This window comes from Bubalus kerabau, chromosome 1, assembly GCF_029407905.1.
Source record: "Bubalus kerabau isolate K-KA32 ecotype Philippines breed swamp buffalo chromosome 1, PCC_UOA_SB_1v2, whole genome shotgun sequence".
Taxonomy (NCBI): Eukaryota; Metazoa; Chordata; class Mammalia; order Artiodactyla; family Bovidae; genus Bubalus; species Bubalus kerabau.
Genome location: NC_073624.1, coordinates 123,332,978 through 123,345,574, shown reverse-complemented (window position 1 = coordinate 123,345,574; position 12,597 = coordinate 123,332,978). Strand labels below are relative to the sequence as shown.

At 37.5% G+C, this 12,597-nt stretch overlaps 1 long non-coding RNA gene and 1 pseudogene across 1 annotated transcript; both read left to right on the top strand.

Annotated features, from left to right (window-relative positions):
- The window catches only part of LOC129657477 (coiled-coil domain-containing protein 3-like), a 63,195-nt pseudogene extending 54,296 nt beyond the window's left edge, over positions 1-8,899 (top strand).
- A 356-nt stretch (positions 8,900-9,255) lies between these two features.
- LOC129657484 (uncharacterized) lies at positions 9,256-11,670 on the top strand. The gene is made up of 3 exons (XR_008716757.1): positions 9,256-9,368; positions 9,645-9,706; positions 10,734-11,670. It is a non-coding gene; the product is annotated as an uncharacterized LOC129657484 (long non-coding RNA).
- The last annotated feature ends 927 nt before the right edge of the window (positions 11,671-12,597 follow it).

Below are 12,597 nucleotides of genomic sequence, written 5' to 3'. Positions count from 1 at the left end.
AAGTCTCCATTCGAGTTGCAAGGGGGCTCTCGGGATTCCTCTCCAGTTGGTGCAGGGCACAGGGCCTCATCTCGAGTTGAGGCTGGAACCTAAGTGTTCCTCTTCAGTTCTGACATGGATCTCTGGGTTCCTATGGAGTTTCAACAGGGGAGTCAGGCCTCATTTCATGTGGAGACATGGAACTCCTCTTCCCTCTCGAGGTGTAAAAGGGCTGTCAGGCTTCCTGTCGAGTTGGCATAAGAATCTGGGGCTTTTTCTCGAGGTACCCTGGTGCTGTCACACCTCCGTTCATGTTTTGAGTCGATACTCGGGGTTGCAGTCGAGTCAGTGCAGGGGAATTAGTCTTATCTGTAGTGGATGGGGAAATCTGGGCCTTTTTGAATTAAGGCACAACTCCCGGGAATGCACTCGAGTTTCAAGGTGAGACTGGCCTCCTCTTGAGGGGTGACAGCAACGTTGAGATTCCTTTACTGATGAAGCAGCATAATCGACAGTCATCTCGAGTTGAGGAGGGGAAAACAGGGCTCTTCTTGAGTTGTGGTGGGAAACTCAGCATTCCTCTCAAGTGGGCACAGATATCTTGGGAAGTTTCTGGGGTTTCAGAAAGGGTGTCAAGTTCCCTTTCCAGTTCCAAGAGGGAACGTGAGATTTCTTGGGAAACGCTGCAGCATAAAAAGGCCTCATCTCGTGTGGATGGGAGAATTTCGTGGTTTTTGTGGAATTGTGGTGGGAAGCTTAGGGTTCCTCTCTAGTTGTGTGGGGACTTGCGGGACCTGCTCATGTTTCCTCAGGGAAGTCAGATCTGCTTTCGAGTTGCGAGGGGCACCTAGGAATTTGTCTTGCATCACTGCATGAATGAATAGGGCCTCATCTCGAGTTGAGGCGGGAACTTCAGGGTTGTTCTCCATTTCTGACATCCATCTCGAGGTTTCTGTGGAGTTTGAACAAGGGAGGCAGGCCTCGTCTTGTGTTGAGGCACTGAACTCGGCTTGCTCCTTGAGTTGTGAATTAGGCGTCAGGCCTCTTGTCTAGTTGGATTTGGAACCTGCGTCTTTTTCTGGAGAATGAAACTGGGTTGTCAGTGGCCCTTCGTGTTGTGACTTTATTCTCAGTGTTACTTTGGAGTTGGTACAGGGCATCAGGCCTTATCTTGAGTAGATGGGGACATTGGTGTCTTTGTCTCTTAATTTCTGTCATACTGAGAAAGGATTTTAATTTTTTTTACTAGTAATATATAGGAATATTTTGGACAATATGAAAAGTCTCATTGATTAAATTATTGTATTTTTAAATTCATGATTTTTATAGTAAGATTTTAATGTAAAAAATTGTGATAATCCAAAAGCAATATTTTACATAGACCACATTTTGTTTATTCATTCATCTGTCAATGAAATTCCATCTTCTGACTATTGTTAATATTGCTGCTTTGAACATTGTTACACAAATATCTATTTGAGTCCGGAAATTTGAGTAATGATTTGATTGAGAATTTTGAGTTCCTTTTTTAATCCAGATCTTTCTGTAAGATTTTTGGGAATGAATCATTTTAAATATTTTAGTTTTTTCTCTTCATTAAGAATGAACACTATGTCTGCATAGAACCATTTTTCTGAATGACTGTATTTTTCATTTGTTGGATTTTTTTTTTTAGAGATGGGGGTTGCATGGGAATTTTTCAAAGATTATTTTAGTAAGGTGTGACTTAACAAAACCTGGAATATCTTGAACTATTGATGAAAATTATTTTATAGCATCTCTAGGAAGTAAAATGTAAATATAGGCAGTGTTTATAAAAACTTTCATTAACATTTAGTATTTTATGTGTAAAAGTCTCTATTTTTAACAAATAAATGTTGGCAATTTAAATTCCAGAAAAATGATGAAATCATTTAAGTTGTTTCAGGAGAAGTCATCAATTTTGAAATCTGTTATTGGCATCAATCAGGTTTAAAAACTGTGTTTACTATAAATTCATATTAATTGTGAACTCATGAGAAATAATATTTTTAAGAAAGAATAAGTCTCTCTAGGTGTTTAGAAATAATTTTCTAAATTTGTTTTTTTCTAAGTCTGAGGATGAAAAGGAACAATTAAAGAAATACATTGAATTAAAACAATCTCTGGAAAATAGCTTGGACCAAGAAAAGAAGAAAAACAGTGAGTTAGAAAAAGAGATTACTGGGTAAGATTTTAATATTTCTGATAATCTCAACTATTAATTAAAGTGTAATTTTATTTTATTTAAAACCTTAGACACAAATTCATTTTTTATGTGTATTTTCGTAATTAAACACATTATCCTATTTCAAGGTTTACTGTGGAAAGTCAGCACAATCTGAAATGTTTTTGAGTGCAGCAGTGTTACACTTATCTGTAATGATTTCTAAAACAGTAAAAACCATGCCTCTGCATATAGTAATGTCACTCTCTTCCTCATTATCTATGCTGAATTTTTACTTCTGCAAAGTATCTTTGTTCTTTTTGGTAGTCCTGCCTTCTTTTAATTGTGTTCCTTCCCTTCATCATTCAAGTAATTTATTATCTAAAAACCTAGCTGTGTTTTTGTTGGACAACATTAAAAAGTATCTTGATTTGTCTTATATTTTCTTTTTGCCCCAAAATTTTAGTTATAAAATGTACATACAAAAATCTATGTGTAACTTAAAGAATAATAAAATTGGTGACCATGTTTTGATCAGTAAGATAAAAAACTGCTTCTGTGTTGTTGTTTTTTTTGCTGAGTGCAGTTAACCCTCATCATCTACAGATTCAGCCAACCCAAGATCAAAAGTATTCAGGGAAAAAAAAATTGAAAAAGTCCCAAAAAGCAAAACTTGGATTGGTCTCAAGTTGGCAACTATTTCCATAGTGTTTACACTGTATTTATAACTATTTACAAAGCGTTTACATTGTATTAGATAATGTAAGTGATTTAGGGATGACTGAAAGTATAGGGAAAATGTGCTTTGGGAAACTTGAGCATCCGTGGATTTTGTATATACACAGTGTTGTGGGATTTTTGAACCAGTCCTCTGTGGATGCCAAGGGATGATTATAAAAAGGGTTCTTCTCTGATTCTCATTAATATTTTTCTCTTTTAATTTTCTCTACATTGCTTTGCATTTTGTTAACAATGTGCTGGGCAAGATTTCTACACCTCTTAAAACAGTCTTGAAGAGACTGGTACCCTCGCTCTCTCTTCTGATTTCCTTTCTTCTAAAACTCTCAGCCTGGGTTATTTGCCACTTAACTCAGGCTCCAAAGATTTTTCTTTTCTTTTTTTTTTTCTCAATTTTGAGTAAGAATCTTGTTGGCTTTTTGTATCTACTTCCTTTTCTTTTTGTAGAGGCTGTGGTCAATAGGAAAAAAACGTGTCTTGTGTCTTTTCAAAAAACATTCATATATAATATCTCTTCATCTTTAGCTTGAATACTGATCTCTGGTTTATAACTAACATTTAATAATAAATGAATATTTCACACTAGCATGCTAAAAATGGACGTTAACTTATTTATAAGAACTCATATATTACATATATCACACAGTATATTTAAAGGTGATAAAATTTTTCTTCATAATATTTATCTAAGATTAGAATTTAGTTATTATACTTTTAAGGAATATTAAATTTGAACAATGAGAAAGGATTATAATTTATAATTTGTTTGTTTTATCTGATAGAACATATATCTGTTTAATTATTAGATATCTGCTCTTAAAGAATTTACTCATTCTATACATTTCTACAGATTTAAGAAACTCTTAAAAATGACAAGAAGGAAGTTAAATGAATATGAAAACGGAGAGCTTAGTTTCCATGGAGATTTAAAAACCAGTCAAACTGAAATGGATATTCAAATTAATATGCTAAAATATAAGGTAATTTTTAATCAGTTTTAGAACCCCCAAATCACTTAATTTGGGGAAATATAAATCATTCCATGCTTTCAGCAGTGAAACACAGATTTGTCTATTAATTTTTTAGGTTGGACACCAGTAAAAAAGACAGCTTTTCCCTATATCATTTTGAGATAAAAAGGGCACACTCTTGACTCTCTCTCTGTCTTGAACCCTGGCTGGTGATCTGAAGCTAAGCAGCACAGCATTAATGACCCCAAAGCGTCCGTTGTTTTGGGTGACAGGTTTGTTGAAATCTAATGAACATACCATGCAGTTCATTCATTTAAACCATACAGTTCAGTAACTTTATTGTGTTTAAAGAGTTATACAGGCATTACCACGTTAGAACATTTTCATCACCCTCCAAAGAAATCACCCTGTGCCAGTTTTCTTTTCCTGATCTTCCCAGCCTGAGGAAACCATGACTCCACTCCCTGACTATGTAGATGTCCCTTTTCTGGACATTTTGTGTCAGTGGAATCACACAATATGGGATCCTTTGTGACTGCCTTCTTTCATTTAGCATAATATTTTCAAGGTACATCTAACATGTATCAGTATTTCCTTGATTTTATTGCTCATTAATATTCTATTGTATGGATGTACCGTATTTGATTTATTCATTCATCATCTGATGGACCTTTGGGGTTGTTTCTACTTTGTGGCTAATGTCAGTAATGTTGCTGTGAACATTTATGTCTAAGTTTTGGTGTGAATATATGTTTTCATTTCTTTTGGGAAAGCAGTTATGAATAGAATTGCTGTATTACACAGCAACTCTGTTTAACCTTTTGAGGACCTGCCGTACTGTTTTCCAGCATGGCTGCATCATTTTATATTTTTATCTGAAGTATGTAAAACGTTCCCATTTCTATACATTCCTGTCATCACTAGTCATTACCTGTCTCTGTGAGTATAGCCATCCTAGCAAGTATGAAGTGGCATCTTGTGGTGTTTTATTTCTCTCTGTGAGGAGAGGACAATGAAGATTGAGTTCTAGATTAGTAACTACTCAAAGCTACCCATCTGTTTTAGAATTTTAATAAATTGAGATGAGGTCAGAAGTCTGATTTTGGTAATTAAACTATTTCTAGTTATTTCTTAAAGTTCAAATCATATGTCTCATTGCTTACTAGTCTTCATTGCTTTCAAACTTGAGCAGAAATTCTAAGGAGTCACACCTGCCTATTTGTAAGAAATTATAATTGAAGGGAACCCTGAAAAAACTTCTTCCTGAATAGTTCTTAAGTCTTCCTTCTAGTTATATGCTTCTCATCAACATTGTCATTAACAATCTCACCTTTTATTATATTCCAGTTTATAGGAGACCAGTTTCTACCTGCATTCAAATTATGTTTCTTTATTTTCTCTTTTTCAAAAATCAATTTTTCTGTTTTTTCCTAATCAGCTTTAAGTTGAGTGGCTTCAATACACAACATTGGTTTCGTTCAAAATCTACACTTAGGAAAAGGTGGCCAGGATGGCTGGCTTCTTGTCCCCTCAGCTTCAGGTGGGGCAGCTCGAGGGCTGGGGGCTGGAATCGGGTGAAGGTGTGTTCATTCCCATGTCTGATAGTTGGTATCTGTGGTTGGCTGGACTTTGGTGAAGGCAGACAAGTGAAACACCTACCCTGAACACCTAGGCTCTCTTTGCAGCCTGGGCTTACTTGCAACATGGAGCCTGGTTGCCAGGTTGAGAGCCAGTCAGAAGCTCTGCTGCCTTGTCTAACCTTGCTTTGCAGTTCACACAGCATCATTTTCATCATCTTCTGTTCAACAGGAGCAAGTCACTTATTCTTGGCCTATATTCTACCATTTTTTACAGAATAAAGTTTTTAAAAATAATGGGTACATTTAAAAACTAGCACAGTTACTCACTGGCCACAATTTTTTTATATTCCTTCCAATGAAAAATACCCTTTTCCCTACCCATTCCCTCACAAGTCTCAGTTGTTAACAGTGTCAGGCCCAGGCTCAAGTACAGGTCTTACCATCTTCATCAGGTACAGGTGGCACATGCAGATGAGGCTTCTGGGTGTGGTTTCTAGAGGATGACCCTGTGAGCACAACCTTCTCAGTACTAAGACTTGAGAACTAAAGGGACAAGTTATCTGCCACCCACACCCCCACCATTCTGCTGAATGACTAGACTCTCCTGTTCAGAAATGGGAAACAGGAGGCACCATAGTCCATAGCAGCTCTGAGGTCCAGTTTGGTGCTGCCAGCTCTTTGATGAGGACTTGGTCCTGCCCATAGGAGTGCTTCTCCTTTGTTCTACCCTCAGAGCTCTGTGTGCTGTCCTTTTCATAAGAAATGACCTCTGTCTGTAGCTGAGTCATGTTTCTTAAGCCAGCTTCCTCTTTATTGAACTTCTAAGAAAATCCCAAAGGGCTATTCTCATTTGTATGTCTTGGTCTCTGTTAGGCCAAGCACTGTTTTTTTGCTGCCAAGGTTCTCTTTAAAGCTTCTACTGTCCTGAAAATTGGATTGGGGCTCACATCATTGGAGAGGCTACCCTCACAAATCTTTTTTTTGAGAGAAGCTCTGCACCTTGGGCTTCTTGTGAAGCTTTGTAGGATGATGCCTTTAAAATTCTTATGCCCTTAAGATCTTTAAAGGAATTTGAGGCACCACCTTAAGTCTTTCCATGGTCTTAATGAAGGGTTTTACAGTCTACAGTCTTCACCTTTAGACCATGTTTTCCTGACAGCACCCTAGATTTGATCTTAGCCCAGAAGCTGTTTCTTTCTTTTAGCATCGTGTGACCACTGGACATGTGGAGATGCTGTAAAGGAGATAACAGATATTGAACCCAAATATAATTGAGCCTGGTTCCTTTATATTTAATAGCCCCCCCTTTTTTTGATAGCTTATCCCTCTCATTGATGTTACTTTCAGCTGGTTCGTAGCAAGAGTCTCCTTTCCCCTGTGTTTCAGTGTTGTTTTCTTCTCTTGCCTAGAAGCTGTCACCAGCAGCCTCTTTAAGGGCCATCAGGATTCAGTTTACAATGTCATGAAGCCCTTTGGGTTTTCATTTCTTTCTCTGCATCCATTCAGATCTCACCTACCTCCAGGTTGAAAGGCATTCTCACATCTTTTAGTTCTTTTTTTAATGCATTTTTAATATCAGTATCTGTGCCAGGTATTTATTGCCAGCAAATTGTATAATAAACCATGTCAAAGCCTAGTGGCTCAAAACAGCATTTACTTTGTTCAAACATTTGTGTTGGGGCAAGGCTCAGTGAGTGAGGCCAGCACGTTTCTTTTCCAGTCGGCATCAGCTGGGATATCGTGAAGGTGGGGACCAGAGTCATCTGAAGATTAGTTCATGCACATGTCTGGCAGTTGGAGATAGCTTTTGGATGGGGCATTAGTTGGGGGCTGTCAGTGGGGGTACTGTCAAGGTGTTCAGCATGTGGTCTGAGCGTCTTCGCAGCATAGTGACTTATGCTAAGGGTGGGCTTTCCCACAGAGCAAAAGTCAGTTTCCCCAGACTCTGTCCAGTAGAAATCAGTTACTGAGGGCAGCACATATTTAAGGGGAGGGAATTTCAGAGAAATGTGTCAAAGAATTTGTAGACAGTTTCAATACCACCACATCCACTCACCTCGACTTACTGAGTAATCATTCTGTCTAAAGGAAAGTTCTTTGCAACTCAGTGTCACTGAAATTCCCACAAATTTTGTTTGTTGTTTTGTTTGGTATGTTCCGTTCTGTGAAAAGTAACAAATGGTTACAAAAATGAGGCATTTTTGTTGTTGTTGTTCAGAAAAATGTATGGATCATCTCACTAAGCTATTAGGAGATGGGATTTCTTTAACCTTTTGAATTATTTTTCTTTGGAATGCAGTTCAAATTAGCAAAAACTATTCATAGTTCAGAAAAATGCATGCGATTAGAATCCATATTTATAAGACTTATTAATGAGAGTCTTATTTTCACAATCTTCTTTTGGGAAGCATTTATTAACTCAGCCCTAGATAACTCAATACAGTATCCCTCAAACTTCTTTAAAACATGGGACATTAAGATGGGGGGAAGGAGTAAGAGACATTCTACTAAGAGGTGACTTGTAGTGATTTTATGGAGAAAAAATAGAAAAGAGTGTAAAATCAAGTGCAAATGTTGTGTGACAAAGATGATGACAGTGAAGAATATATTTTGTGACTCTTGGTGGTTTGAACTTCTTTCTTGATTCTCTGAGTAATCCCTGGTCCTACATTCTGCAATACAGATGCCATCGTATCTATTTGATCCTGAGTTTGAGTTAGGCTGTGCTCAGTCCACTTGCCTCATTACCAAACAGTATTGTTTTATTCTTGCAGATTGACGATCTTACAGCAGAGCTGGAAACTGCATCTTCAAAATGTCTGCACCTGGATGCAAAAAATCAAGTTCTTCTAGAGGAGTTATTATCTATGAAAGGAATGCAAAAGAAATGTGAAAAACTATAGAAGAATAAAAAGAAGTTGGAGCAAGAAGTAGTGAACCTCAGAAGTCATATAGAAATGAATATGATAGAACACAGTGAAGTAGAGCAGTATAAACAGGAGATTGATGAAAGGGCGAGACAGGATCTCATAGAGAAATTAAAGGAAGTCAACCTATTTTTGCAGGTTAATTTGCTCATCTGTCATGTTCTTGAATTCACCTCATTGTAAATTATGTTTTGGATCTATACAGCTTCTGTGTTTCCTCTACTTCCTTTAGAGCAGTTGGTTTGGTAGTTTTCTGGAAGGAAGGGGGCACTTGTTTCTCCCTTTAAATATTTCCGTTTCCATCACAGTTATCACCAAATTGACCTATCAGAATGATTCTCACTAGAGAATCCTTTCATTTATAAGACCAACTGGTATAAAACAAGACTACTAGAAGGAAAAGAAAATATTGTGGTTTAGAACTGGTCCCATCCTCTTGAATTGTGTTTAAGTTGTCTCGTTCAATTTTTAAAATTTTAAGTTGATCCTCTTGTTCTTTGAATTATCAGATTATATAAGTACCACTATTACAATAATTCCACTTTAATTTTATAATTCACATTTAATTCACTTCACATTGACAATAATTGTTTTAAACTTCTGCTCTTTTTGTTGTTGTTGTTTTAATTTAATTTTTTAACTTTACAATATTGTATTGGTTTTGCCATATATCAAAATGAATCCACCACAGGTATACATGTGTTCCCCATCCTGAACCCTCCTCCCTCCTCCCTCCCCATACCATCCCTCTGGGTTGTCCCAGTGCTTAACCTTTAAAATTGCTTTCTGAATCACTGACTCAAAAGTAAAGGGAGCAAATACTATTTTCTAGGCTAATGATTATTTTTAAAATGTTATCTTTTTAAATTTGCCTTAGATGCAAGCAGCATCTCAGGAGAATTAAGAGCAGTTACAAGAGAAGAATAATGCTTCCATAAGAAGTCAGATGGAACTCATAATTAAAGACTTGGAATCTGAACTCTCCAAGGTGAAAACTTTGCAAAAAGATTCTCATAAAGCAGAGTTGGAAAAATATAAGCAACTCTACCTAGTAGAACTAGAAGTTAGAAAGTCACTGGAAGGTAAACTAGACAAGCAAGTCAAAACACAGAATCACAGAAAGTAAATTTAGTTCGTTAATTTGTCTCTAAAGCCTAATTTTTATAAAGCGCAGTTCATGAGATTAGTAGGAAGTGAAAGCTAACTAGATGGTCACTGCTAGAGGGAGGCCTAAGACAAACTATTAATACAGTGTCCTTTTAAGTTTTACCACACAGAGTCGGAAACGACTGAGGTGACTTGGCAGCAGCAGCACACTGCATAAAGGTATGCTTGTGAAATTGGGGGCAATTAACACAGGAGTGAAAGACAGGATAATTCACAGGGTGGCTAGAAATAGTATGGCTATCTGACTGAGGGAGGAAGTGTGGAGGATGGAAAGGGCAGATGGCACCTCCAGTGCCTCGTCCAGGTTTCCCCACTGTCTGAAAGCAGAGCATTCCTAGGAAGCCTTTCATAAGCCAAAGCAGCATACAGCAAAGAAGTAGGTACCCAAGGGCACGTTCTGCTAGTTGAAGCCTAAATGAATATGCACAAGTGAAGCACAGGTGTTCCCATATAGGGTTCAGGGTTGTGGTGACTTGACACTGAGATGTGGGGTGTGGCTTCCAGGGAAGGAGCTCAGTGGGGCCAGTCTCCCTGCTTGGGGAGCGCGATGCCTCTCACTGTAAAACGTATGCTGAAACTTTTTATATGAAATCAAAAAGTCTCTTCAAAAAAATTTTTTTTTATTATCAAAAACAGATGCTGACTTAGGCCATTCCTAGAAGTGAAGTGACATAAAGTGAACTTTGGAAAAGTAGGGGACACTTGTAATTGTTCCTGGGGCTGTTTTAGCTCTTTTCAATAACCCATTGACTTTCTTGTCCTCCCCTCTAGATTGTGACTCTGGATGGTTCCTCAGAGTCAAAATTTAATTTCTCCGAGGTCATGAGTGAAACGTGTATACAAGGGTGGTGAAAGCAAATACTTGAAAGTGGCTTTGTGGGATCGGGTGTTTCTTCATCCCTGAACTGTTTCCTAGAGGAAGGTGTGTCCCAGAGGGCAGCAGGTGTCACTGTGAGGCCACCTCCCTTTCTCCCTGATGCCCTTTCTCTCCTCTCCCAACTGTGACTTGTTACTTGAGGAGCCCTAGACACATGTGTACTTCTTTAGAACAAGGTTACAGCTATTATTGTTTACAGGAGGTCTGCTCTGTGTTTTCAGTGTTCAAACAGTTTATTGGGAATTCCATTTACTATATGGCAACTTTAAAAATGCAAATCATTAAGTTGGTGTTTTCCATCTTCCCCAGGACTCATGGGAGACTGGCAGTGATCAGCACCAAACTTGAGGTGGAGAAATAGCAGAACAAATATTTACTCATTCGGGCATTCTTAGCTCGAGGCCAGTGCTGGAGCCCCCTTGTGTTGGAAATTTCAATAATCCTTTAGTGCTCAAGGGAAATCTTACTCCAAGAGCAAACGTAGGCTTTTCTACCTCAATTCCATGCCCTTCGAATAACAGCATGGAGACTTACTTGACCAAGGTTAGTTCTATTATCTTTTTTGCACTGGGTTTCAGGTTTTTGATATGAATGATCCTTGTTTTTAATTTGGTGAACTTCTGAGTTGTTTATTTGACTTAATGCACACTAAGTGCAAGCCATAATTAGCTATACTAATAAAGGAGACAGAAATTTTATTATTTTTTTGTCCCAGAGTTCTTGATTTTAAGAGATACTTATTAAATTATTAAATTTCTTGAAAAGCTGCATTTAAATTCTACTTTAGAAATGAAATCTTTTTGCCTAGTATCCAAAAGTATTCTTTCAGATGTTTCACTTCCTTTCTAATTGATTTCAGTTGGCAATGCTTCATAATCATTTCCAAGCTCTGCTGTACCCAACGAAGTTTTTCTACCTCTAAGCATAAGTGAATCACTGGCATCTAAACACTAACCACATATGGATGCTTTTTGTTTAAAGGAATCCTATGTAAATCCTTTTTATGAATTAAATAAACTTAAAATACTAAACCAAAACATTAGTTTCTAGTTTTGGCTTAACATTTTTTGTCATTTTCTTACATAAATTTTGTTGTTTCTTACAAAAATGACATTTTTGTCATTTTCTTTAATTGCTATTTTACCTATAGCATTTTTATTTAAAATTAAAAAAAGACAATCTTGCTGAGCATTTGTAGAATATTTCTAGATTTGTAGTTAATTCAAACATTTAAACATTATAAATGAAGCTCACTTTATCTCTATCTTGACATCACCTGGATGAATGGTATCTAAGATAGCAATGATGGGAGTTTTAAATTGCAACCAGTTTTCACTGTTAATCATTATGATTAAAATATCCATTTCAGTCAGTGCATACAGGTTTATGGTTGATGGTGTTTTCCTGATGTTTGTGATGCACAGAAAAGTAGCCCTTGTTAAATACAGTCTCAAACTGTTTTCTCATTTGGCTTTTTGCCATTGTAGGAGAGCAATTAAGGTTTCTTTGACAACACTGTATCTACAATGCGTCTTAGTACTTGAGAGCTGTGAAACTGGAGGATGTGCTTTAGCTGTGAGGTCACAGCGGGCCTCAGAACACTTCATCCCAAGTCAGGCACTTCCCCATGCAGGCCTAAGAGGAGGAAGAAAATGCCTGACCCCCGTCTCAGACACAGGCTGCTTACTGCACAGCCAAGTTCACGATGCTGTGGGCACATACATCTTTTAAAAGTAGTGATTTGAAACATGTATAATATCATGTATGAAATGAGTCGCCAGTCCAGGTTCGATGCAGGATACTGGATGCTTGGGGCTGGTGCACTGGGACAACCCAGAGGGAGGGTATGGGGAGGGAGGAGGGAGGAGGGTTCAGGATGGGGAGCACGGGTATACCTGTGGCGGATTCATTTCGATGTTTGGCAAAACTAATACAATATTGTAAAGTTTAAAAATAAAATAAAATTTAAAAAAATAATAAAAAAATAAAAGTAGTGATTTGGAACCGAGCAAGCACTTTGGGAGAAGTTCCTTCTCCCAAACTCACCCATTAGGTAAATCTCCTCACCTCTCATAAGGAGGGTAGGATTATAAGTCCTCATCTTGAAACTTTTCTCCTTCAAGTTCCCTGTCGTGTGTGTTTTTTTCCCTTAAATGTATGTTTATAAATTAAT